Source organism: Scyliorhinus torazame, chromosome 12 (genome assembly GCF_047496885.1).
Source record: "Scyliorhinus torazame isolate Kashiwa2021f chromosome 12, sScyTor2.1, whole genome shotgun sequence".
NCBI lineage: Eukaryota > Metazoa > Chordata > Chondrichthyes > Carcharhiniformes > Scyliorhinidae > Scyliorhinus > Scyliorhinus torazame.
Genome location: NC_092718.1, coordinates 198,079,975 through 198,104,673, shown reverse-complemented (window position 1 = coordinate 198,104,673; position 24,699 = coordinate 198,079,975). Strand labels below are relative to the sequence as shown.

Below are 24,699 nucleotides of genomic sequence, written 5' to 3'. Positions count from 1 at the left end.
AAAAATGCTGGAAAATCTCAGCAGGTCTGGCAGCATCTATAAGGAGAGAAAATAGCTAATGTTTCGAGTCCAGATGACCCTTTGTCAAAGCTGCCAGACCCAAGATTTTCCAGCATTCTCTCTTTTGGAGTCAACATCAACTGCTGCATTCTCCATGGCAACGCCGCCACCAGAGTGCACTTGCCAACCAATCTGCACCCTCTTCTTATATTGCATAAAGTTGTTGTTTCCCATGACATCGCATTCTTGTAATTGAGTGAGGGCAAGACGAAAAGTTTTGACAAAATGCCTTTTTCAGCAAAACCAATATGAATATTGACCCAGATACAATTTGTAGCATCCATCAATACAATGACCCTAAAAAGTACGTTCATTTCCAGATTGCACTGGATACCAGAAAAAGGTGTCATTCACAGCCATAGAATCTTGCAGGAGGCCATTTGACCGATCCTATCTGTGCCAACTCTTCGAAAGAGCTATCAAGTACCAGGCTCTATTTCTCCACAGCCTTGCAATTTTTTCTTTTTCAATATTTATACAACTCCCTTAAAAAAATTACTTTAAGTCTGCTACCAATACTCTTTCCAGCCAACCTATTACTGACCACAATTCTAAATGTTAACCCTTATGGTTCTTTTGTCAAAGATTTTAAATGTGTCCTGGTGTTACTAACCCCATCTGCTAATGGAAAGTATTTCTCTGCATTTACTCCATTAAAATCCATCATAATTTAAAAGGTCTCTATTAAATCTTGGCTTGATCTGCTCCAAGAACAATTCCATCAACTTGTCTTCACCTGAACTATGCTGGGACCATGGTCTTGTAACTATGGCCGTAGACAGGGATTTAATAATAATATTTATTGTCACAAACAGGCTTACATTAACAATGCAATGAAGATACTGTGAAAATCCCCCAGTCACCACATACTGGCGCCTGTTCAGGTACACGGAGGGAGAATTCAGAATGTCCAAATTACCTAACATCATGTCTTTAAACTAAAAGGTGGTTGGGGAGGTGGGGAGGAGAGAGGAATCATGCAAGAGGAGGTGGTAAATCTAAGGGAAGCAGGTAATAGAGCAACGTAGCAATTTGGGTAATGATGATCAATGTAGCAGGAAGGGTCATAAAAACCAACAGATAAGGCCAGAGATAGCAAAAATGGTAAAAGGCAGAGTTAAAGGCAGTTTCTGACTATGCACAGCATTCATAACAAATGAATCAGAGTACATATAGAAAGAAGTATGCATCACCTGATGATTAGAGCTATGGTTGCAATGAGACCAATATCAAAGAGTATGTTGGGCAGCACGGTGGCGCAGTGGTTAGCATTACTGCCCCTTGTTCAAGAAGGGGAGTAGTGACAACACCGGTAACTATAGACCAGTGAGCCTTACTTCTGTTGTGGGCAAAATCTTGGAAAAGTTAATAAGAGATAGGATGTATAATCATCTGGAAAGGAATAAATTGATTGGAGATAGTCAACACGGTTTTGTGAAGGGTAGGTCGTGCCTCACAAACCTTAGAGTTCTTTGAGAAGGTGACCAAACAGGTGGATGAGGGTAAAGCAGATGATGTGGTGTATATGGATTTCAGTAAAGCGTTTGATGAGGTTCCCCACGGTAGGCTACTGCAGAAAATACGGAAGCATGGGATTCAGGGAGATTTAGCAGTTTGGATCAGAAATTGGCTAGCTGGAAGAAGACAAAGGGTGGTGGTTGATGGGAAGTGTTCAGACTGGAGTCCAGTTACTAGTGGTGTGCCACAAGGATCTGTTTTGGGGCCGCTGCTGTTTGTCATTTTTATAAATGACGTGGAGGAGGGCGTAGAAGGATGGGTGAGTAAATTTGCAGACGACACTAAAGTCGGTGGCGTTGTGGACAGTGCGGAAGGATGTTACAAGTTACAGAGGGACATAGATAAGCTGCAGCGCTGGGCTGAGGTGGCAAATGGAGTTTAATGCAGAAAAGTGTAATGTGATTCATTTTGGAAGGAATAACAGGAAGCCAAAGTACTGGGCTAATGGTAAGATTCTTGGCAGTGTGGATGAGCAGAGAGATCTCGGTGTCCATGTACATAGATCCCTGAAAGTTGCCACTCAGGTTGAGAGGGTTGTTAAGGCGTACGGTGTGTTAGCTTTTATTGGTAGAGGGATTGAGTTTCGGAGCAATGAGGTAATGTTGCAGTTGTACAAAGCTCTGGTGCGGCCGCATTTGGAGTATTAAGACCATAAGACATAGGAGCGGAAGGAAGGCCATTCGGCCCATCGAGTCCACTCCGCCATTCAATCATGGCTGATTTCAAATCCATTTACCCGCTCTCTCTCCTTAGCCCTTAATTCCTCGAGAAATCAAGAATTTATCAACTTCTGTCTTAAAGACACTCAACGTCCCGGCCTCCACCGCCCTCTGTGGCAATGAATTCCACAGACCCACCACTCTCTGGCTGAAGAAATTTCTCCTCATCTCTGTTCTAAAGTGACTCCCTTTTATTCTAAGGCTGTGCCCCCGGGTCCTAGTCTCCCCTGCTAATGGAAACAACTTCCCTACATCCAACCTATCTAAGCCATTCATTATCTTGTAAGTTTCTATTAGATCTCCCCTCAACCTCCTAAACTCCAATGAATATAATCCCAGGATCCTCAGACGTTCATCGTATGTTAGGCCTACCATTCCTGGGATCATCCGTGTGAATCTCCGCTGGACCCGCTCCAGTGCCAGTATGTCCTTCCTGAGGTGTGGGGCCCAAAATTGCTCACAGTATTCTAAATGGGGCCTAACTAATGCTTTATAAAGCTTCAGAAGTACATCCCTGCTTTTATATTCCAAGCCTCTTGAGATGAATGACAACATTGCATTTGCTTTCTTAATTACGGACTCAAACTGCAAGTTTACCTTTAGAGAATCCTGGACTAGGACTCCCAAGTCCCTTTGCACTTCAGTATTATGAATTTTGTCACCGTTTAGAAAATAGTCCATACCTCTATTCTTTTTTCCAAAGTGCAAGACCTCGCACTTGCCCACGTTGAATTTCATCAGTCATTTCTTGGACCACTCTCCTAAACTGTCTAAATCTTTCTGCAGCCTCCCCACCTCCTCCATACTACCTGCCCCTCCACCTATCTTTGTATCATCGGCAAACTTAGCCAGAATGCCCACAGTCCCGTCATCTAGATCGTTAATATATAAAGAGAACAGCTGTGGCCCCAACACTGAACCCTGCGGGACACCACTCGTCACCGGTTGCCATTCCGAAAAATAACCTTTTATCCCAACTCTCTGCCTTCTGCCTGACAGCCAATCGTCAATCCATGTTAGTACCTTGCCTCGAATACCATGGGCCCTTATTTTACTCAGCAGTCTCCCGTGAGGCACCTTATCAAAGGCCTTTTGGAAGTCAAGATAGATAACATCCATTGGCTCTCCTTGGTCTAACCTATTTGTTATCTCTTCAAAGAACTCTAACAGGTTTGTCAGGCACGACCTCCCCTTACTAAATCCATGCTGACTTGTCCTAATCTGACCCTGCACTTCCAAGAACTTAGAAATCTCATCCTTAACAATGGATTCTAGAATCTTGCCAACAACCGAGGTTAGGCTAATTGGCCTATAATTTTCCATCTTTTTCCTTGCTCCCTTCTTGAACAGGGGGGTTACAACAGCGATTTTCCAATCCTCTGGGACTTTCCCGGACTCCAGTGACTTTTGAAAGATCATAACTAACGCCTCCACTATTTCTTCAGCTATCTCCTTTAAAACGCTAGGATGTAGTCCATCTGGGCCCGGAGATTTATCAATTTTTAGACCTCTTAGTTTCTCTAGCACTTTCTCCTTTGTGATGGCTACCATATTCAACTCTGCCCCCTGACTCTCCGGAATTGGTGGGATATTACTCATGTCTTCTACTGTGAAGACTGACGCAAAGTACTTATTTAGTTCCTCAGCTGTTTCCTTGTCTCCCATCACAAAATTACCAGCGTCATTTTGGAGCGGCCCAATGTCAACTTTTGCCTCCCGTTTGTTTTTAATGTATTTAAATAAACTTTTACTATCATTCCTAATGTTACTGGCTAGCCTACCTTCATAGTTGATCCTCTCTTTCCTTATTTCTCTCTTTGTTATCCTCTATTTGTTTTTGTAGCCTTCCCAATCTTCTGACTTCCCACTACTCTTTGCCACATTATAGGCTTTCTCTTTTGCTTTGATGCATTCCCTAACTTCCTTTGTCAGCCATGGCTGCCTAATCCCCCCTCTGATAACCATTCTTTTCTTTGGGATGAACCTCTGCACTGTGTCCTCAATTACTCCCAGAAACTCCGCCATTGCTGTTCTACTGACTTTCCCACTAGGCTCTGCTCCCAGTCGATTTTCGTCAGTTCCTCCCTCATGCCCCTATAGTTACCTTTATTTAACTGTAACACCTTTACATCTGATTCTACCTTCTTTCTTTCAAATTGGAGATTGAATTCTACCATATTATGATCACTGCCTCCTAAGTGCTCCCTTACTTTAAGATCTTTAATCAAGTCTGGCTCATTACATAACACTAAGTCCAGAATGGCCTGTTCCCTCGTGGGCTCCATCACAAGCTGTTCCAAAAAGCCCTCCTGTAAACATTCAATGAATTCCCTTTCCTTGGGTCCACTGGCAGCATTATTTACCCAGTCCACCTGCATATTGAAGTCCCCCATGATCACTGTGACCTTGCCTTTCTGACATGCACTTTCTATTTTGTGGTGCATTTTGTGCCCCCGGTCCTGACCACTGTTAGGAGGCCTGTACATAACTCCCATTATGTTTTTTTTGCCTTTGTGGTTCCTCAACTCTACCCACACAGACTCCACATCATCTGACCCTATGTCATTTAGTGCTATTGATTTAATTTCATCCCTAATTAACAAGGCAACCCCGCCCCCTCTGCCCACCTCCCTGTCTTTTCGATAGGTTGTGAATCCCTGGATGTTTAAATGCCAGTCCTGAACCCCCTGCAACCACGTCTCTGTGATGCCTACCACATCATACCTGCCAGTCACAATCTGGGCCACAAGCTCATCTACCTTGTTCCGTACACTGCGCGCATTTAAATATAGCACCTTTAATTCTCTATTGACCGTCCCTTTTTGTTTTCTTAGTGTGGTGGACCTTGGTTTACTGAGCCTTTCCATACACTGTGTCATATTTTGTGGGATGGGGACTATCGTAACCTCTATTGAAAAAAAATGAATATTTCTTTATGAATATTATGAATCTTTTCGTGCTTTTTTGTATTCCTAAGCAGCTACGCTTCCCACTGATTACTTCACCTCTTGGTTCCCTGACTTTGCCTTCCCCCCCAATCTTTAGTTTAAAGCCCTATTGACCACCCTATTTATTCTTTTCGCCAGAACACTGTTCCCAGCTCGGTTCAGGTGGAGACCATCCCAACGGTATAGGTCCCCCCTGTCCCAAAACTGATGCCAGTGTCCCATGAAAAGGAACCCCTCTTTCCCACACCACTCTTTCAGCCACGTGTTAACTTCCCTTATTCTTGCCTCCCTATGCCAATTTGCACGTGGCTCGGGCAGTAATCCGGAGATTATGACCCTTGAGGACCTGTTTTTTTAATTTGAATCCTAGCTCTTTATAATCTCTAAACAGGTCCTCTTTCCTAGACTTGCCAATGTTGTTGGTACCGACATGGACCACAACAACTGGATTCTCCCCCTCCCTCTCCAGTATCCTTTCAAGCCGGTCAGAGATGTCCCGCACCCTAGCACCGGGCAGGCAACATACCATGCGGGACTCTTTATCCTGCTCACAAAGGATACTATCTATCCCTCTGATAATAGAATCCCCTACAACTACAACTTGCCTATTTACTCCCTCCCCTTGAATGGCCTGCTCAACCATGGTGCCTTGGTCAGCTGACTCATCCTTCCTGCAGCCCTGTTCGCCATCCACACAGGGAGCAAGTGCCTCATACCTGTTGGACAGAGTCAAGGGCTGAGGCTCCCGAGTTCCTGACTGCTGGTTCCCTTTACCTGCCTGACTTGCAGTCACACCCTGCTGTCCCTGGCCACTGGCAGGATTTAAACTACTTACTCTGACAGGTGTGACTGCTTCCTGAAACACAGTGTCCAGGTAAGTCTCCCCCTCCCGGATGTGCCTCAGTGTTTGAAGCTCAGACTCCAGCTCATCAAGTCTGAGCCAGAGCTCTTCGAGCAGCCAACACTTACTGCAGATGTGGTCGCTGCAGCTCGCAATGGGATCTGCCAGCTCCCACATCAAGCCGCTCAAGCACGTCACCTGACCAGCCATCACTAATTAATTAATTAGTTTAATTTAAGTTTATGAGTTTAGCTGTGTTTTTTTTAAAATTTGGGGCAGATTTGCTATCAACCACTCAGATCAAAGCTTCCCTCTGACGTCACTTTTGGAAAAAAAAAACTGGAAAACAGGAAGTTACCGTTAGGTTTTTATACTCAGAGACTGCTCCTCCTCCTCCGAACGGCTCCCAAAATTAGGCCCGAAGGCCTAACGGTAGGGAGGGTGATGGCATAGTGGCATTGTTAGGCCACACTTAGTTAGGCCACACTTGGCGTAGAGTGTTCAATTCTGGTCGCCACACTACCAGAAGGATGTGGAGGCTTTAGAGAGGGTGCAGAAGAGATTTACCAGAATGCTGCCTGGTATGGAGGGCATTAGCTATGAGGAGCGGTTGAATAAACGCGGTTTGTTCTCACTGGAACGAAGGAGGTTGAGGGGTGACCTGATAGAGGTCTACAAAATTATGAGGGGCATAGACAGAGTGGATAGTCAGAGGCTTTTCCCCGGGGTAGAGGGGTCAATTACTAGGGGGCATAAGTTGAAGGTCTGAGGGGCAAGGTTTAGAGTAGATGTACGAGGCAAGTTTTTTACGCAGAGGGTAGTGGGTGCATGGAACTCGCTACCGGAGGTGGTGGTGGGAGCAGGGACGATAGTGACATTTAAGGGGCATCTTGACAAATACATGAATAGGATGGGAATAGAGGGATACGGACCCAGGAAGTGTAGAAGATTGTAGTTTAGTCGGGCAGCATGGTCGGCACGGGCTTGGAGGGCCGAAGGGCCTGTTCCTGTGCTGTACATTTCTTTGTTCTTTGTTTGTTGTTCTTCTCACTGAACTAGTTATCCAGAGACCCACGACAATGATCTGGAGACCCGGGTTACAATCCCACCATGGCAGGTGATGGAATTTAAGCTCAATGAAATATCTGGGACTGAAAGTCTAATGCTGACCGTGATTGTTGTAAAAACCCATCTGCTTCATATTTCCCTTTAGGGAAGGGAAGGAAATCTGCCATCCTTACATGGTCTGGCTTACATGTGACTCCAGACCCACAGCAATTGTGGTTGACTCTTAAATGCCCCCTGAAATGGCCTAGCAAGCCACTCAGTTGTACTCAACCGCTACGAAAACACATTAAACGCATGAAACCAGATGGACCACCTGCCACTGAACCACGCACCGACAACGACAAACCCAGCCCAGTCGACCCTGCAAAGTCCTCCTTACTAAAATCTGGGGGCTTGTGCCAAAGCTGGGAGAGTTGTCTCAGGCTAGTTAAGCAACAGCCTGACACAATCATACTCACAGAATCAAACCTTACAATGTCCCAGACACCACAATCTCCATTCCTGGGTATGTCCTGTTCCATCAGCAGGACATCCCCAACAGAGGTGGCAGCATAGTGGTATACAGTTGGGAGGGAGTTGCCTTGGGAGTCCTCAACATCGATTCTGGACCCCCATGAAGTCTCATGGCTTCAGGTTAAACATGGGGAAGGAAACCTCCTGCTGATTACCATGTACCGGCCACCATCAGCTGATGAATCAGTATTCCTCCATGTTGAACACCACTTAGAGGAAGCACTAAGGGCGGCAAGGGTGCAGAATATGCTCTGGATGGGGGACTTCAATGGCCATCACCAAGAGTGGCTCGGTAATACCAGCACAGACTGAGCTGGCCATGTCCTAAACGACATAACTGCTAGACTGGGACTGCAGCAGGTGGTGAGAGAACCAACAAGAGGAAAAACATACTTCTCCTCATCCTCACCATCTGCCTGCTGCAAATCTGTTCATGACAATATTGGTAGAAGTGGCAGCCGCATAGCCTTGTGGAGACAAAATCCCAGCTTCACATTGAGAATACCCTCCATCGTCTTGTGTGGCACTACCCCCATGCTAAATGGGATACACTGCGAACAGATCTAGCAACTCAAGACTGAGCATCCATGAAGCAGTGTGGACCATCAGCAGCAGAATTTTATTCAACAACAATCTGCAACCTCATTGCCCAGGATGTCCCCCACTCAAACAAATATTCAAACCTTCCACCACCGCCGCCGAACAGTGGCAGCCGTGTGTACTATCTACAAGACGCACTGCAGCCACTCACCAAGGTTCCTTAGACAGCATCTTCCAAACCCACGATCACTACTATCTAGAAGGACAAGGGCAACAGCTACCTGGGAACCTAACCACCTAGAGGCTCCCCTCCAAGTCACTCACCACCCTGACTGGGAAGTATATCGCCGTTCCTTCACTGTCACTGGGAAAAAATCCTGGAACTCCCTCCCTAACAGCACAGTGGGTGTACCTACACCTCATGGACTGCAGCGGTTCAAGAAGGCAACTCACCACCATCTTCTGAAGGGCAACTAGGGATGGCAAATAAATGCTGGCCGAACCAGCGACGCCATCATCCTGTAAATGAATTTTTAAAAAATAGGAACGGCATGAAGTCAATTGTGGGAATAGTTTATAGGCCCAAATGTAATATTCCTGGATATCCATAACCCCACCTACCCTGCATATCCCTGGGCACTAAGGGGCAATTTAGCATGACCAATCCACCTAACCAGCACATCTTTGGACTGTGGGAGGAAACCAGAACACCCAGAGGTAGCCCACACAGACACCGCGAGAATGTACAAACTCCACAAAGACAGCCACCCATTGAACTCAGGTCCCTGGCGCTGTGAGTGCTAAACATGGGTAACATTAATCTACATGTAGTTTGGGCTAATCAGATTGACAAAGAAGCCTGGAAAATGTATTTGAGATAATTTCTTAGAGCAGTATGTTGTAAAGCCAACCAGGGAGCAGCTATTCTCGACCTGGTGATGTGCAATGAGACAGGATTAATCAAAAATCTCATAGTAAAGGAGCCTCTAGGTGACAGTGATCATAACATGATGAATTTCACATTCTGTTGGAAGGATAGAAGTGAGAGCATGAAGACAGAGCTGGCTAAAGTGAATTGGGAAACTAGGTTTAAAAAGGCAGAACAATAGAGATGCAGTGGCAGATTTATAAGGAGATATTTAATAATTCTCAACAAAGATTGATCCCAGTGAGAAAGGAGGATGCATCGTCCATGGCTAAATAAGGACTGTACCAAGATTGAAAGTTTGCCGATGATACAAAGATAGGTGGAGGGGCAGGTATTTTGGAAGAGGTGGGGAGGCTGCAGAAAGATTTAGACAGTTTAGGAGAGTGGTCCAAGAAATGGCTGATGAAATTCATCGTGGGCAAGTGCGAGATGTTGCACTTTGGAAAAAAGAATAGAGGCATGGACTATTTTCTAAACGGTGACAAAATTCATAATGCTGAAGTGCAAAGGAGTCCTAGTCCAGGATTCTCGAAAGGTAAACTTGCAGGTTGAGTCCGTAATTAAGAAAGCAAATGCAATGTTGTCATTCATCTCAAGAGGCTTGGAATATAAAAGCAGGGATGTACTTCTGAAGCTTTATATAGCATTAGTTAGGCCCCATTTGGAATACTGTGAGCAATTTTCGGCCCCACACCTCAGGAAGGACATACTGGCACTGGAGCGGGTCCAGCGGAGATTCACACGGATGATCCCAGGAATGGTAGGCCTAACATACGATGAACGTCTGAGGATCCTGGGATTATATTCATTGGAGTTTAGGAGGTTGAGGGGAGATCTAATAGAAACTTGCAAGATAATGAATGGCTTAGATAGGGTGGATGTAGGGAAGTTGTTTCCATTAGCAGGGGAGACTAGGACCCGGGGGCACAGCCTTAGAATAAAAGGGAGTCACTTTAGAACAGAGATGAGGAGAAATTTCTTCAGCCAGAGTGGTGGGTCTGTGGAATTCATTGCCACAGAGGGCGGTGGAGGCCGGGACGTTGAGTGTCTTTAAGACAGAAGTTGATAAATTCTTGATTTCTCGAGGAATTAAGGGCTATGGAGAGAGAGCGGGTAAATGGAGTTGAAATCAGCCATGATTGAATGGTGGAGTGGAGTGGACTCGATGGGCCGAATGGCCTTACTTCCGCTCCTATGTCTTATGGTCTTATGGAAAGAAACAGTGTACACATCTGCAAATATTAGTGGTAGGTCAACAGATTGGACAGATTTTAAGAACCAGCAGAGAATAACTTTTAAAAAATTATAAAGAGGGGGAAAGTAGAGTATAAAAGAAAGGTAGGGCCTTCGCCTCACTGATTGCACGGCGGCAAATTTTGCTGGAGTGGCGGTCGGCATCGCCACCAGGGGTAGCAGCTTGGTTGGGTGACTTGTACGACTTTCTGTGATTAAAGAAGATAAAGTACGAGTTAAGGGACTCTTCAGGGGGGTTTGAGGAAAGGTGGGGGATGTTTGTGACCGTGTTTGAGGGGCTGTTCGTCGCAAGGGAGGGGGGTTGAAAAGGGGGGAAAATCTGAACAGACTGTATAGTTGATTGTTGGGAAGTATGTTTCCCGGGGTGTTTATTCGCTGTAACCTGTTCTGATACATGGTTGTATTAAAAAACATTTTTTTTTTTTTTTTTTTTTTAAAAAGAAAAGCTAGGTAGTAATATAAAAAAGATAGTAAGAGTTTCTACAAGTATTTAAAGAAGAAAAGAACAAATAAAGCTAGTCTTGATCCTCTAGTGTGTGTGCTTGGGGAATTTTAAATAGAAAACAAAGAACCGGCGAAGGCGAAACAGGTATTTTGTGTCTATCTTCACTGACTTACAACATTCCCCAAAATACTTGAAAACCATGAGGTGAGAAGGAGGGTGGAACTGATCAACAGGGAATAGATGCTGGGGAAACTATTAGACCTAAAGCTTGACAAGTCCCCAGGACCAGATGGCCTACCTCCTAGGGTCTTAAAAGAAGTGGCTGCAGATACTGTAGGGGCATTGGTTGAAATCTTCCAAAATTCCTTGGATTCGGAAAGGGTTCAATTGGATTAGAAAATAGTAAACGTAACACCATTATCGCTTCTCGGCCTTTTTGGCTAAGATCAAGTGTAGTATCTACTCTGCCTTTTGGCTCAGATCTAGTATGTCTCTCTTGTGGGGACCATGAATTGGATTCATTTTGAATTGGTTTTTGGAGCAGGCAAAGAGCTGGAGCCCTGGCTTTGTAACTCAGAAAATGTAATTTAAAAAAACAAAAAAAATGTAACACCATTATTCAAGAAAAAAGGGAGGCAAAAGCAGAAAATTATAGGCCAGTTAGCCGAACATCTGCCAAAGGGAAATTGCTAGAATCCATCATTAAGGAGGTTAAAGCAGAATATTTAGAAAACCATAATGGAAGCAGGCACAGTCAACATGGTTTTACCAAAGTTAAATTGCATTTAATTAATTAATTAGACTTCTTTGATGAAGTAAAAAGCAACATGGATGAACAGGAACCTGTAGATGTGGTGTACTTGATTTTCCAAAAGGCATTTGATAAGGTGACACAAAAGTTACTTCACAAGATGGTGCTGGGTAACAAATTAGCATGGTTGGAGATTGATTAGTTAACAGGAAGCAGAGCGTAGGGATAAATGCACCATTTTCAAGTTGAGAATCTGTAACTAGTGGAGTGCCAGAGAGATCAGTGCTTGGTCTCAACTATTTTACAATCTATATCATTGACATGGATAAAGGGACCAAATGTATGATAGCTAACTGTGCTGACAATTACCAAGACAGGTCGGAAAATAAGCTATTACACAGAGGTGGAGAGTCTTTAAAATGATATAGGATTGCCATTTATTGCAACGGCAATGGAAAAGTAGGGAGGCTTTACCACAGCTGCTCAGGGCATTGGTGAAGCCACATTTGGAGTAGCTTCCTTATTTTAAAAAGGATAGAAAGAATATCAGAAGTAGTGCAGGGAAGATTCACTTCATTCATTCCTGGGATGAAGGGCTTATCTAATGAAGAAAGGTGGAATAGGTTAGGTCTATGCCCACTGGAATTTAGAAGATAAGAGGTGGTTTTATTGAAACATTAAAGGTCCTGAGGGGGTTTGATAGAGTGGAAACCAGGAGGATGTTTACTCATGTGGGGGACTAGAACACAGTTGAAGAATAAGAGGTAACCCTGTTAAGATGGAGATGGGGAGAAGTTTTTTCTCTGAGGGTCGTTAATGTACAGAATTATGTTTCCCAGTGGAGGCTTGGTCATTGAATTTATTAAAAGTCGAGTCAGACAAGTTTTTGATAGATAAGAGGGAAGCGTCATGGGGGGCAGACAGTAAAAAGGAGCCGTGACCACAGCCCGATCTTATTGAATGGCAGAGCAGGCTCAAAGGGCCTACTCCTGCTCCTAAGCCCAATGTTCCTGTCTTCTCTTGTCTCCACACAAGTACCATTCTAGTAACCCAATCCTCTGCACACCTTCGAAGACTCTTTCCATCTCTTGCATCTTTTTTCGCAATAGCATCATTTGAGTGCTGCAGTAGTACATTCTCCAAGGATGGCAACTGACAAGTTAGGTTGATCATTTTAATATGTCATGACATCACCTTTCTTGCCAACAATCTATTCCGTGTCTATGCTACACTATCCTTCTCACACAACCAATATTTAGATTCTGGTAGAGGGGTATAAATGGGCTTGACTTGGGCCTTTTAAAACAAAACCTGATACAGGATACTCAAATGAAGGAGTGATCTCTCCCTCTGAATGTAAACAAGTTAATTGACAACAATTAAATTTCATAAGACAGAGGAGAATAATCCAAGAACAAAGAGCATGATTGCTTTAATTTATACTGCTGGGAATATAGTAGATTGGATTATGATATCTCCAAGCATTCGGGGAGAGTCCTGTTGTCAATTAATACACTTGCACAGGCACTGGCTTGCAGCCTATCTGGCCTGGGTGCATTTAGTTTACAGGCACCTAATTTGACACCCACTCGATACCTTTGCAGGTTTAGGTCAATTTTATGTAAACAGCAGGTTTGGGAAGCAAGAGAATATAGCGAAAAGAAAATAATGGTGAAATTCTGGTTATTAGGGCCAAACTGACCTCTATTCCTTCACTTTAAAGATTAGCATTTGGGCAGATTTATCTGAAACAAACAACCTGCTCTGACCGATTGTGTACACACTACTATGATAGTTACCATAATATTTCTTTGCCATCTAACTGGAGGTCTCACAGCACTAATTTGAACTAAAACAGTTATCTAATTTGATCAAAAGCCCACAAAACTAAAATTCAAATTGTAGCCATCTGGGATGGCCACTTACAACCAGGAACAGAGAAGGTCGCAAAGCAGAGCGGGAAAAATGGACAATGCGAGATTCAGACAGGCTCAGAGCCTGGAAATGTATATTTGCGAGTGAGGAATGCAGACAGTATCGAAACCCCAACCGATTAGCATTTGTTGGACCAATTAGCATTTGATGGCCCATCTCCACCAGACAAAGGACTGGTGCTTGAGCGACCGGTACAGTCCCAGACATTTCGGCGCCACTCCGTACTAGAGAAGCGTAAACAACAGGGTCAATGGCTGCTTGCGACACGCCCAGCCATCAAGGCACCCGCCCATTTATTGGTTTGATTCGAACATAGTGATCAGGGATCACCCAATTAGTGGGGTCCACACTGAAGGACCACCCAAAAGAGCGCGAAAACCCCCAAGCATAAGAAGAGAGTCCGCCATGTGTTCGGTCTCTCGTGGACCTAGCGCCTCGGCTATGTCTGCTTCCAAGTGCAGCACCACCAGAAGCAAGTTCAAGTTCAACGCTCGCTACCAGACACTCGCTACCAGACGGATGAGCCTAGCTGAGCAGCAGTTACTTCTACAGACTCGATAGATCCAGAATCGAACAACGGCCACTGTTCCTCTGACCTAAGCCGGGTGCCTGAAGTTAAGTACAAGTTGGCATAGTCGATAGGTATAGTTTAACTGGTAGTGTTTATGTTGCATGATTAATTGTGTGTGTAAATAAAGTATCCTTGACCTTGAACTAACTAACTGGTGTTTGGCTCTTTGATCGATAGCCGGTTGAACCTTGTGGTGGTATCATTTGATACCTGGCGATTCTGAACATTAGAATATTGATATTCAAAGGAAGGAGGGCAACCTCACTGACTGCCATATTTACAGTAGGTAAAAAAGGCAACGGAATAAAAGCAAAGAATGTAACCCTTTTGATAGACTAGAATTTTCTGCACAAGCAAAACATTAAAGATAACATTTCCTGCAGCATATTTTGGAATTATTGGTGACTACATTCATACTGGAAAAATATAGATTTGGTCATCCCATGGTGAGCCACACTATCCATGAAATGTCCAGATTTATGATAACCAAGGCTGCCAAGTCTGATTGAACCATAGTGTGAAAGGTTTCATCACACCTACCCCTTGCCTACATTCCCGCCATTGATTACTTGACACATGAATGGGACCGGTTTAGTTAACTGGGATAGACAGCTGGTTCATGATGCAGTTCAATTCCCATACCGCCTGAGGTTATTCATGAAAGCCACACCTTCTCAACCTTGCCCCTCGCCTGAGGTATGGTTAAATCAGGTTAAATCACCGAGGAAGGAGCATACACCCTCTGAAAAATCTAATTGATGAATTGGAGTAAAATATCATGGTGGAGGAGCCATATAGCTCAGTCGAGATAAATTATTTTGTCCCCCAGCACAAACAGCCTCAGTCCTTGTAAAACTGGATGATGAATCCCTGAGATTCTCAGTATTGAAAGAGTTACATGAAAGAAATCCTTGAAATAATTAACTGTATTAGCTGTAAAAAGCAAAATACTGCGGATGCTCTAATCCGAAACAAGAACAAAGGAAGGTGGAAAACCTAATGTCTGCCAGCAACAGGAAGGTTCCAGCAGCTCCAGGATAATGCCACCACTAAATGTACCTTCCCCTCAGCAAACCGGCCCCCCCATGCCGTCAGGGACCACTTCGTGACACCCAGAACCACTCCTCCATCATGTCCTACTCCTCATCCCCTTCCCTCACAATCACAGAAGGTGTAACACCTGCCCCTTTACTTCATCATTCCAGGCTCCAAATACTCCTTTCAGGTTAAGCAGTGTTTCACATATGCTTCCTTCAATTTGGTTTATTGCATTCGCTGTTCCCAATGCAGTCTTTTCTACATTGGGAAGATGCAGACTGGACGACCGTGGAACACCTTTGCTCAGTTCACAAACATGACTCCAACCTTGCTGTCACTTGCCATTGTAGTTCAGCACCTTGCTCTCACGCCCACAGGTCTGTCTTTAGCCTGCTGCAAAGCTCCAGTAAAGCTCAGTGTAAACTGGAGCAGCATCTCATCTTATGGTTGGGCAGTTCAGCAACTTTAGATTTTGACCTTTCTCCTCCATCTTAAACTTCCCTTTCTTCACCTTTTTTATGAAGAAATATTCCATACATCTATTGCTTCAATGCAACCCCCCCCCCCCCCCCCCCCCCGCCCCCACCCCTCACACCCCAGGCCATGTCACTGGTTCTCAAAGTTGCTACTCTTTGTTTCAATTTCTTACGCTTAACATTCTCCCTCATTTCAAAAGGACAATACAGCACAGGAACAGGCCCTTCGGCCCTTCAAGCCTGCGCTGACCATGGTACCTGCCTAAACTAAAACCGTATGCACTTACGGAGTCCATATCCTTCCATTCCCATCCTATTCATATATTGGTCTAGATGCCACTTAAATGCTCCCACCACCTCCCAGGCCTATATTTACCACCCTCTGTGTAAAAAGCTTGCCTCATACATCTGTTCTAAACTTTTCCCCACGCACTTTAAACCTATGTCCCCTAGCACTCGACTCTCCTATCCTAGGAAAGAGCATCTGACTATCCACTCTGTCCATGCCAGTCATAATCATGTAGACCTCTATCAGGTCGCCTCTCAACTTCCATCGTTCCAGTGAGAACAGACCGAGTTTATCTAACCTCTCCAGCTCAGACATAGGGTCCATGACTCGAAACATTAACTCTGATTCTCTCCTGATAGATGCTGGCAGACCTGCTGAGTTTTTCCAGCTTCCTCTGTTCTTGTATTAGCTCCACACAAGATTGTGGTGCTGTGACTTTAGCAATATTTTTCAGTAAATACTCTGCCCTACATTATACGACAATGTGTTATATCAACATATGGAATCACTTGGCAACCTAGTGGCAGGTGTCAAACAAGTTACTGTACATATCTCGCCCTTTTGGAAAAGGGCACGAGAATCAGAAAACAAAACGTAGGTAAACATTGCTTTCTTTAACCAGCAGCTGCACAAGCTGCCATCACTACATGATCGCAGAGCCACTTTTGTAAATTAATTGACAGGTGCACAACCAGTTCGCAGGATTACTATATGGATGTCACTTTGTTCTACCCTGTGCCATTTAATAAATGTGTGCCCACATAGCAGCTGCTTTAGCAAAGGCATGTTAACAGTGCAGAATTCTGAAATACCAGCACCCGTCACTGACTAATGTGAAGAGGAGTTTCAATTAAATTTTTCATCCATCCAATATGCAAAACTGTCACCCATCTTAGTCCCACTTTGGTATGTTTGTTGTAATATTTGGAATGCAGGAGGCATGATCATCTGGAAAAAATTCCCATTATTCACTAGTGCTGCAGCGTCCATTGACATTTAGCTGTGGAAGGATAATCTAGGTCTGAATTTCAACTTCAACTGATCTGCATTTATTTCTGACAGACATAGCTAAGGTTGATTAATTGAGTTTTTAAAATGAAAAGGATGTTTATTTCCCCCCCCCCCCCCCCAAATCTAGCCCGCTTACCAGTTTAGTAATCCTTCTAAGCAGAAAAACATATTACCCTTACACGACACTCTGAAATCAAGTTAACATAATAGGAAATAAAAGGATTTTCATACCTTTGCAAATGGCAACTGCAAATTTATTAACCAATTATAATTTTAATCAAGCTGGGCTTCCAAGTGGCACAGTTAAGAAATAGCAGCATGTGAATGAGCCATAAGGATGTAAAAGCCCAGATTCAGTTTTTAGTACATGCTCTGCTGGTTGAAACATTTATGTTTGGGGCAATACTGGTCCAATAGGACAGGAACAAGAAGATCAATCAGATCCAGAGCTTCTGTTTTAACCTCCAAAGTCATGCCACTGGAAAACGTACAACGGTAGATCGCTGTACACCCTACTAACAGTTTCATGACTGAATCTAGACAGTGAATAAAAGTAAATACATACATTTATATAGCTCCTTCACAACCCAGCCACTGGTGCAGGTAAGCCAATGTGTATTTGTGCTGGTCAGCAGCCTGGATAAATGGGAAGGGTTAGAGGTAGAAAAAGCATCTGGCTGTAAAATACACGGTCAAATCCAAAAATGATGGTTGATATGATTGAAGGTAGGGAAATTCGATTAACCAGCCTTGTGGTGCTCCCATGTAACATGGGTTAAAGCCATGTCCCATAGCACTTTGTAGCACTTAAGTACATTTGAAGTGAAATCACTCTTGTAATGCAGAAAGGCAGCAGTAATTTAGAGATATTTTACAAATAGTAATAAGATAATGCCCAGGGACTTCCAGTGGCGATATGTAGGGGAGCAGTCGGACATGGGATGGCTCCCACCAGAGAACTTTGTTTCAGCTCTTTTTGTCCGATATCTGTTGGAAATTTGAGCTGAAATGTGTTCCTATTCATGGGTTAAGTGTCTCACATCAAGGGGTTGCCCAATAGATACAGGACCAGGCAGCAAAAAAGTAATTGTCAAACTTGGAAGTTTTGAGAGCCCTGTCTGGGGAAAATAATGGCGGAGGCTGCTGTGGTATCAGGGTCTACTCCTCTAACTGCTGAGATGCTTACAGGAGCTTCAGAAATTATGTCAGGAGATCTGAGGACCACGAGAAAGCGATTGAGGTGGTGATATCCTCAATTTGAATCGCCTTGGCTAAGGTGGACGAGGTGGTGAAGGTGCAGGGTGGGGAGCTGAAAGGGGTGGGGGTAGCTCTGTCTAGGCAGAGTGATCAGATCACCTCCCTGGAGGTAGAGATGGCACAGGTGGCGGCTGATAACAAAATATTAAGGGCCAAGGTGGATGACTTAGAAAATCAGTCTCGAAGATAGAACTTGAGGGTGGATGGGTAGCCAGAGGGTCTGGAAGGCCCGAGCCCAAAATAGTTCATGGTGCAGTTCTTTTTGGAAGATAATGGGGGAGGGTAAAATGGTGGTCCCATTTGGATCGAGTCAACAGGTTGTTGAGGCAGAAGCCCCGTGCAGAGGAGCCAGCACTTGCAATCATTGTGCACTTCCGTAGCTTCCAGGATAAAGAAAGTTTTACAGTGGGCAAAGGATCATCGTGATTGCAGATGGGAGGGCCATGTGGTAAGGATTTATCAAATGTTGGAGCAGAGCTGGCCAAGAGGCATTCAGCATTTAACAAGGCCAAGGCTGCACGGATCGCAATAAGATTTGAATTGGTGTGGTTTAACCCCGCACACCTCAGTGTGACTTACGACAATAGAGACTATTACTTTGAGACTTCAGAGGAGGTTGAAGTTTCATGCAAAGAAATGGACTGGGGTTGAGATTAATGTGTTTTGTATTGGTTGGGTGATGTTTGTATGGAGGCGGGTGGGTGATTTCAGTTTTTTGATGGGGTGTTTATTAGGTGGTTTTGTAGCTATTTATGTGCAATTTTATTTTGGAGGAATGGGTGTTGTTTATTGTTCAGGCTTCTTCCTTTTTTTTGGAACTAATAAAGTTGGACTTGGATGGACGGATGATGCGGAATTGACTGGTGATGCGGAATTTCAGTGTTATTACTCTATGTGAGGCTACCCCTTTAGCTAAAATAGTTAGTTAGTTAACAGAGCAAAGGGATAGGGATATCTACAGCTCATACAGTGGGAGGGGTTTGAAGTATGAGCTTAGGCGCTTCGTTTTCGGGTAGGGAGAGGTTAGTGGGGGGGGGGGGGGCGGTCTTTGGTTGCCACATGCTGGGCTGGTTGGGTGTGATACCGATAGGAGAGGGATTTTTTCAGATGGAGGCTGGAAACGTTTCTTGGTTCGGTCGTGTTGGGGGATTTGTTCGCCATCTTGGGTGGGCCTGGTGTCAGCTCTCCTTCAGAGGTTGCTGGACTGGCTCACAGGGCGAGAATGGCTGACTCCCCATCCAGCTGGTCACATGGAACGTGATGGAGTTGAGCGGTCCGGTAAAGAGATCTAGGATGTTAACGCACTTGGTTTATGTGGCGCTGTTTCAGGATACCCATTTACGGGTTAAAGATCAGATATGGTTACGGAAGCGTTGCACGGGGCAAGTGTTCCATTCATGATTTGGCAGGTAGTGATTTGATTAATAAGTTAGCTTTATCAGCAGCTAAGATTTTGACAAACCCAAATAGAAGGTATGTAGTGGTTAGTGGGTTGTGGGTACTCCAGTGGTGTTGGTCAATGCGTATGCCTCAAGCTGGGATGACACAGCTTCTATCAAAAAGTTGCAGTCTTTGATCCCCAATTTGGGCTTGCACCAGCTAATCTTGGGAGGTAACTTTAACTGCGTGTTGGATCCTTGATTGGATAAGCCGAGGCTTAGGCTTTGAGGCCTTTCGGGGGTGGCAAAGGTACTTTTGGCCTGAAGCAGATGGGGGTGCAGACCCGTGGAGATTTTTACACCCGGTTGAGAAGAATTTTTCTTTGTTCTCTCAGGTACATCAGGTATATTCCAGGATTGATTTCTTTGTGGTGGGTAGGTAGGTCCCTGCTGCCAAGGGTGGTGGGGTCTGGCCCTTTGCAGCACCCCCCCACCCCTTGGAGATTGGAAACAGCATTGTTGGCAGGCAAGGGATTCTGTGAGAGGGTTTCCTCTGCCATTGAGGAGTATCAGGATTTAACAGAGATGATGTGAAGGTGCCGGCATTGGACTAGGTTGAGCACAGTAAGAGGTCTTACAACACCAGGTTAAAGTCCAACATGTTTGTTTTGAATCACTAGCTTTCGGAGCACAGCTCCTTCCTCAGGTGAATATATGTATATAGATAAAGTCATGTTGACTTTGTCTATATACATGTTTCTGGGACCCACCTCTTCATTCACTTGAGCAAGGAGCTGTGCTCCGAAAGCTAGTGATTCAAAACAAACCTGTTGGACTTTGACCTGGTGTTGTAAGACTTCTTACAGGGTTTAACAGAAGTGAGGTGATTTTGCCTTCCATGTTGTGGGAGGCACTGAAGGTGGTTATTAGAAGAGATATCATTTGTTACAAGGCACAAAGGAGAGAGAAGCAGGGATTGATGGGTGCCATCTTAGTGGTGGATCGCCAATATTCAGTTAGTCAGACACCAGAGCTACTGGCAAGTAGAAAGAAATTACAGTTGGAGTTTGGGTTGCTTTCAACAGACTGGGCAGTGCGCCAGCTGTGACTTGAGGGGGGCTTTCTATTAGCATGGGGAGATAGGCTAATCGCCTGTTGGTACACCAGCTGAGGCAACAGGAGGCTTCTCGGGAAATAGGGGCAGATAAAGGACTCAGGTAGTATATTGGTCTCTGCCCCAGCCAAGGTTAATGAGGCTTTCTACTGTAACCTTTAGGAGTTGGATACCCTGAATGATGGGTTGTCAGTGTTCTTGGATGGTTTGTCCATCCGGTTGTGGGGCAGGAGAGAAGGGAGGAACTGGAGTCCCCGCTGACCTTAGAGGAGGATATGAAATGCACAAGTCAGATGCAGCTGGGTAACGTGCTGGAACCTGATGGATTCACAGTTGAATTTTACAAGTAGTTTGCAGGACTGCTGGCCCCATTGCTGTTAGAAATGTTTAAGAATTCTGCTGTTAGAAATTGGTCAGGATTCTATGTCTCGGGGAACTTTGCCTGCCACTTTGACACAGGCGTCGATTTCTTTGATCTTAAAGAAAGATAAGGATCCAGCAGAATACGGGTCATGTCACCCTATTTTGTTGCTGAATGCAGATGCAAAGGTTTTGGCTCTGCGGCTGGAGGCCTGCCTCCCAGGTGTTATATCAGAAGAGCAAACGGAGTTTAAGTATAGGCAGTGGGAGGGTGGTGTTGGTAAATGAGTATGCCCCAAATTGGGGATGTGGGTTTTATGAGGGGATTGCTGGTAGCAATCCCGGATTTGGCCACGTACCAGTTGATCATGGGAGGAGATTTTAACTGTGTCCTGGAGCCGAGGGTGGAGGGTGGATAGATCGAGCCCCAGGTCGATGGGTCGGGTACAAATGGCAAGGGAGCTGGGGGGTTTATGGAGAGGCTGGGTATGGTGGATCCATGGCGCTTTCAGAACCCAGGGGGAAGGGAGTATTTCTTCTTTTCACACGTCTATAATGTGTATTCAAGAATTGATTACTGGATAGTGAGTTGGGGTGGAGGGGGCAGAGTATGCGGGGATAGTTATCTCGGACCATGCACCCCACTGGCTAGATATTCGGTTCATTACGGGACGAGAGCAGAGGCCGGGGTGGAGGTTTGACTCTGGGTGTTTGGCGGATGGAGGTTTTTGTGATAAGGTGCGGTTGGCGATTCGGGATTATGTGGAGTTCAATCAGAATGGGGAGGGTTTTGGGAAGCACTGAAGGCAGTGGTCCGGGGAGAAATTCTCATTTACGGTTCGTGCGAATAAGGAAAGGAGGGCGGAACATGACCGTCTAGTGAGCGAGATAGTGGAGCTGGACAGGGAATATTCGAGGGTGCCCACCGTTGAGGGACTGGTGAGGAGGAAAAAGTTGCAGGGGCAATTTGACAGGCTGACAACAGGGAGGGCGGTAGGCCAACTGCATAGGGCAAGAGGGGTGCAATACGAGTATGGGGAGAAGGCGAGCCGCATGCTGGCGTACCAGTTGCGGAGGCAGGCTGCGTCCAGGGAAATATTGAAGATCCGGCCAAGGAAGATAAATGAGGCATTTAGAGAGTATTACCAGAGACTTTATGAGGCAGACCCAGGAGGAGAGGAGGGGGACATGGGGTGGTTTCTGGATGAGCTGCAATTTCCCCAAGTGGAGGAAGCAAAGAGGCAGGCGCTGGAGGAGCCCCTGGGGCTGAGGGAGGTGCTGGATTGTATCAGGGGTATGAAGTCAGGGAAGACCCCTGGGCCGGATGGGTACCCGGCAGAACTTTAGAAGGAATTTGCGGCGGACCTGGCACCACGTCTGTTGGGGGCGTTTAATGAAGCACTGGAGAAGGGGGGAGTTGCCGGAGACGATGAAGCAGGCAGTAATCACACTAATCCTCAAAAAAGGGAAGGATCCGGTGGAATGTGGGTCATATAGACCCATATCACTATTGAACACGGATGTGAAAGTATTGGCTAAGTTGTTGGCGGGGAGGATGGAGGATTGTGTCCCGGGGGTGGTTGCAGAAGATCAAACAGGCTTTGTGAAAGGCAGGCAGCTCACAAGTAATATAAGATGGCTGTTGAATGTGGTGATGAATCCGTCGAGAGCTCTGGTACCGGAGGTGGTGGTGTCCATGGACACGGAGAAAGCATTTAATCGGATGGAGTGGCGGTACTTGTTCGAAGTTTTGGGAAGGTTTGGGCCGAGATTTGTGGCATGGGTGCGGTTGCTGTATGTGGTGCCAAGAGCGAGGGTGAGGACGAATGATATGAGCTCACAAAGCTTTGACTTACACAGGAGTACGAGGCAGGGGTGCCCGCTGTCGCCGCTGCACTGGCCATAGAGCCATTGGCAATGGCTCTCAGGGGGTCGGCAGAGTGGCAAGGGATAATGGGGGGACGGTGGGAGCATCGGGTGTCGCTCTATGCCGATGACCTTCTGCTGTATGTTTCGGATTCTTTGGAGTGTATGGGAAGGGTTATGGGCCTGTTGGGGAGGTTTGGAGGGTTCTCAGGATACAAGCCGAATGTAGGGAAAAGCGAGATATTCCCGATGAATGAGCTGGCACAACGGGCTAATTTAGGGGGATGCCATTTACGGTAGCGAGGGATAGGTTTAGGTACTTGGAGATTGAGGTAGCGAGGGAATAGACGGGGCTCCATAAGTTGAACTTAACGAAGTCGGTGGAGAAGGCCAGGGAGGATCTTAAGAGGTGGGATACACTGCACTTAACGTTGGCGGGGAGGGTCCAAGTGGTGAAAATGAATATTCTGTTGAGCTTCGTGTTTATCTTTCAGGCTCTCCCGATCTTTATATCAAAGGCCTTTTTTCAGAAAGTGGACACAATCAACTGTGACTTTGTATGGGTGGAGAAGGTGGTGGGGAGGACCCTGCTACAGAGGCAGATGCAGCAGGGGGGGTTGGTGTTGCCAAACTTGCTTCATTATTATTGGGTGGCAAATGTGGACAAGGTGCGGCGGTGCTGGGAAGGAAAAGGGGTAGAGTGGGTTAGGATGGAGGAGGAATCTTGTAAAGGGTCTAGTTTGAGGGCTATGGTGACAGCAGCATTGCCAATGGCTCCGAATAGGTATTTAGGGAGCCCGGTGATGCAGTCCACGGTAAAGATACGGAATCAGCTGAGGAAGCATTTTAGGGTGGAAGGGATGTCGGTGGTGTATACAGGAGGTGGAGGGAAGTGGGGCTGGTCAAGGTGAGGGATTTGTATTTGGAGGAAGGGTTTACCAGTCTGGAGGAGCTAAGGGAGAGGGTAGAGCTGCAGAGGGGTAGTGAGTTCAGGTATCTACAGGTTAGGGACTTTGCACGAAAGGTCTGGAAGGGGTTCCCTAGATTGCCGGGATACACGCTGCTGGAGCGACTGCTGCTTCCGGATGTGGAAGGGGAGGGAAGAATTGGGGATATATGTAAGTGGCTGGGGGAGCAGGGAGGCGAGCGGGTGGTGAAAGTCAAAGAGAAATGGGAAGCAAAGTTGTGAATGGAGATCACTTGAGGAGTATGGAGTGAGGCACAGCGAAGGGTAAACAGGACCTCCTCTTGTGCAAGGATGAGCCTGATACAGTTTAAGGTGGTGCACAGGGTGCATATGACTCGGGCAAGAATGAGTGGGTTCTTTCAGGGGGTAGCAGATGAGTGTGAGAGGTGTGGGTGGGGGCAAACGAATCATGCGCACATGTTTTGGGGTTGTGAAAAATTGGGAAGATTCTGGGCGGGAGAGTTCGCGGTCTTAGCCAGGATAGTGGAGGAGGGAGTGGACCCGGACTCTTTGGTGGCGATATTTGGGGTTTCAGAGAAGCCGGAGCTCATGGAGAGGAGGAAGGCCGATGTCTTGGCCTTCACCTCTCTGATTGCACGGTGACAAATTTTGCTGGAGTGGCGGTCGGCATCGCCACCGGGGGTAGCAGCATGATTGGGTGACCTGTATGTCTTCCTGCGGTTAGAAAAGATAAAGTATGAGTTAAGGGGCTCAGCAGGGGAGTTTGAGAAAAGATGGGAGGTGTCTGTGACCGTGTTCGAGGAACTGTTCATCGCAGTCCTGGGGAAGGTTAAAAAGGAGAAAAATCTGTACAAACCGTATAGTTGATTGTTCGGAAGAATGTTCCCTGG

At 45.7% G+C, this 24,699-nt stretch overlaps 1 protein-coding gene and 1 non-coding gene across 11 annotated transcripts in view; one reads left to right on the top strand and one right to left on the bottom strand.

Annotated features, from left to right (window-relative positions):
• Window positions 1-24,699, bottom strand: part of git1 (G protein-coupled receptor kinase interacting ArfGAP 1) — a 252,390-nt gene that overhangs the window by 175,837 nt on the left and 51,854 nt on the right. The gene's annotated exons all lie outside the window — the stretch shown is intronic.
• LOC140387567 (U2 spliceosomal RNA) lies at window positions 11,254-11,450 on the top strand. Its single transcript, XR_011933907.1, has one exon. It is a non-coding gene; the product is annotated as a U2 spliceosomal RNA (small nuclear RNA).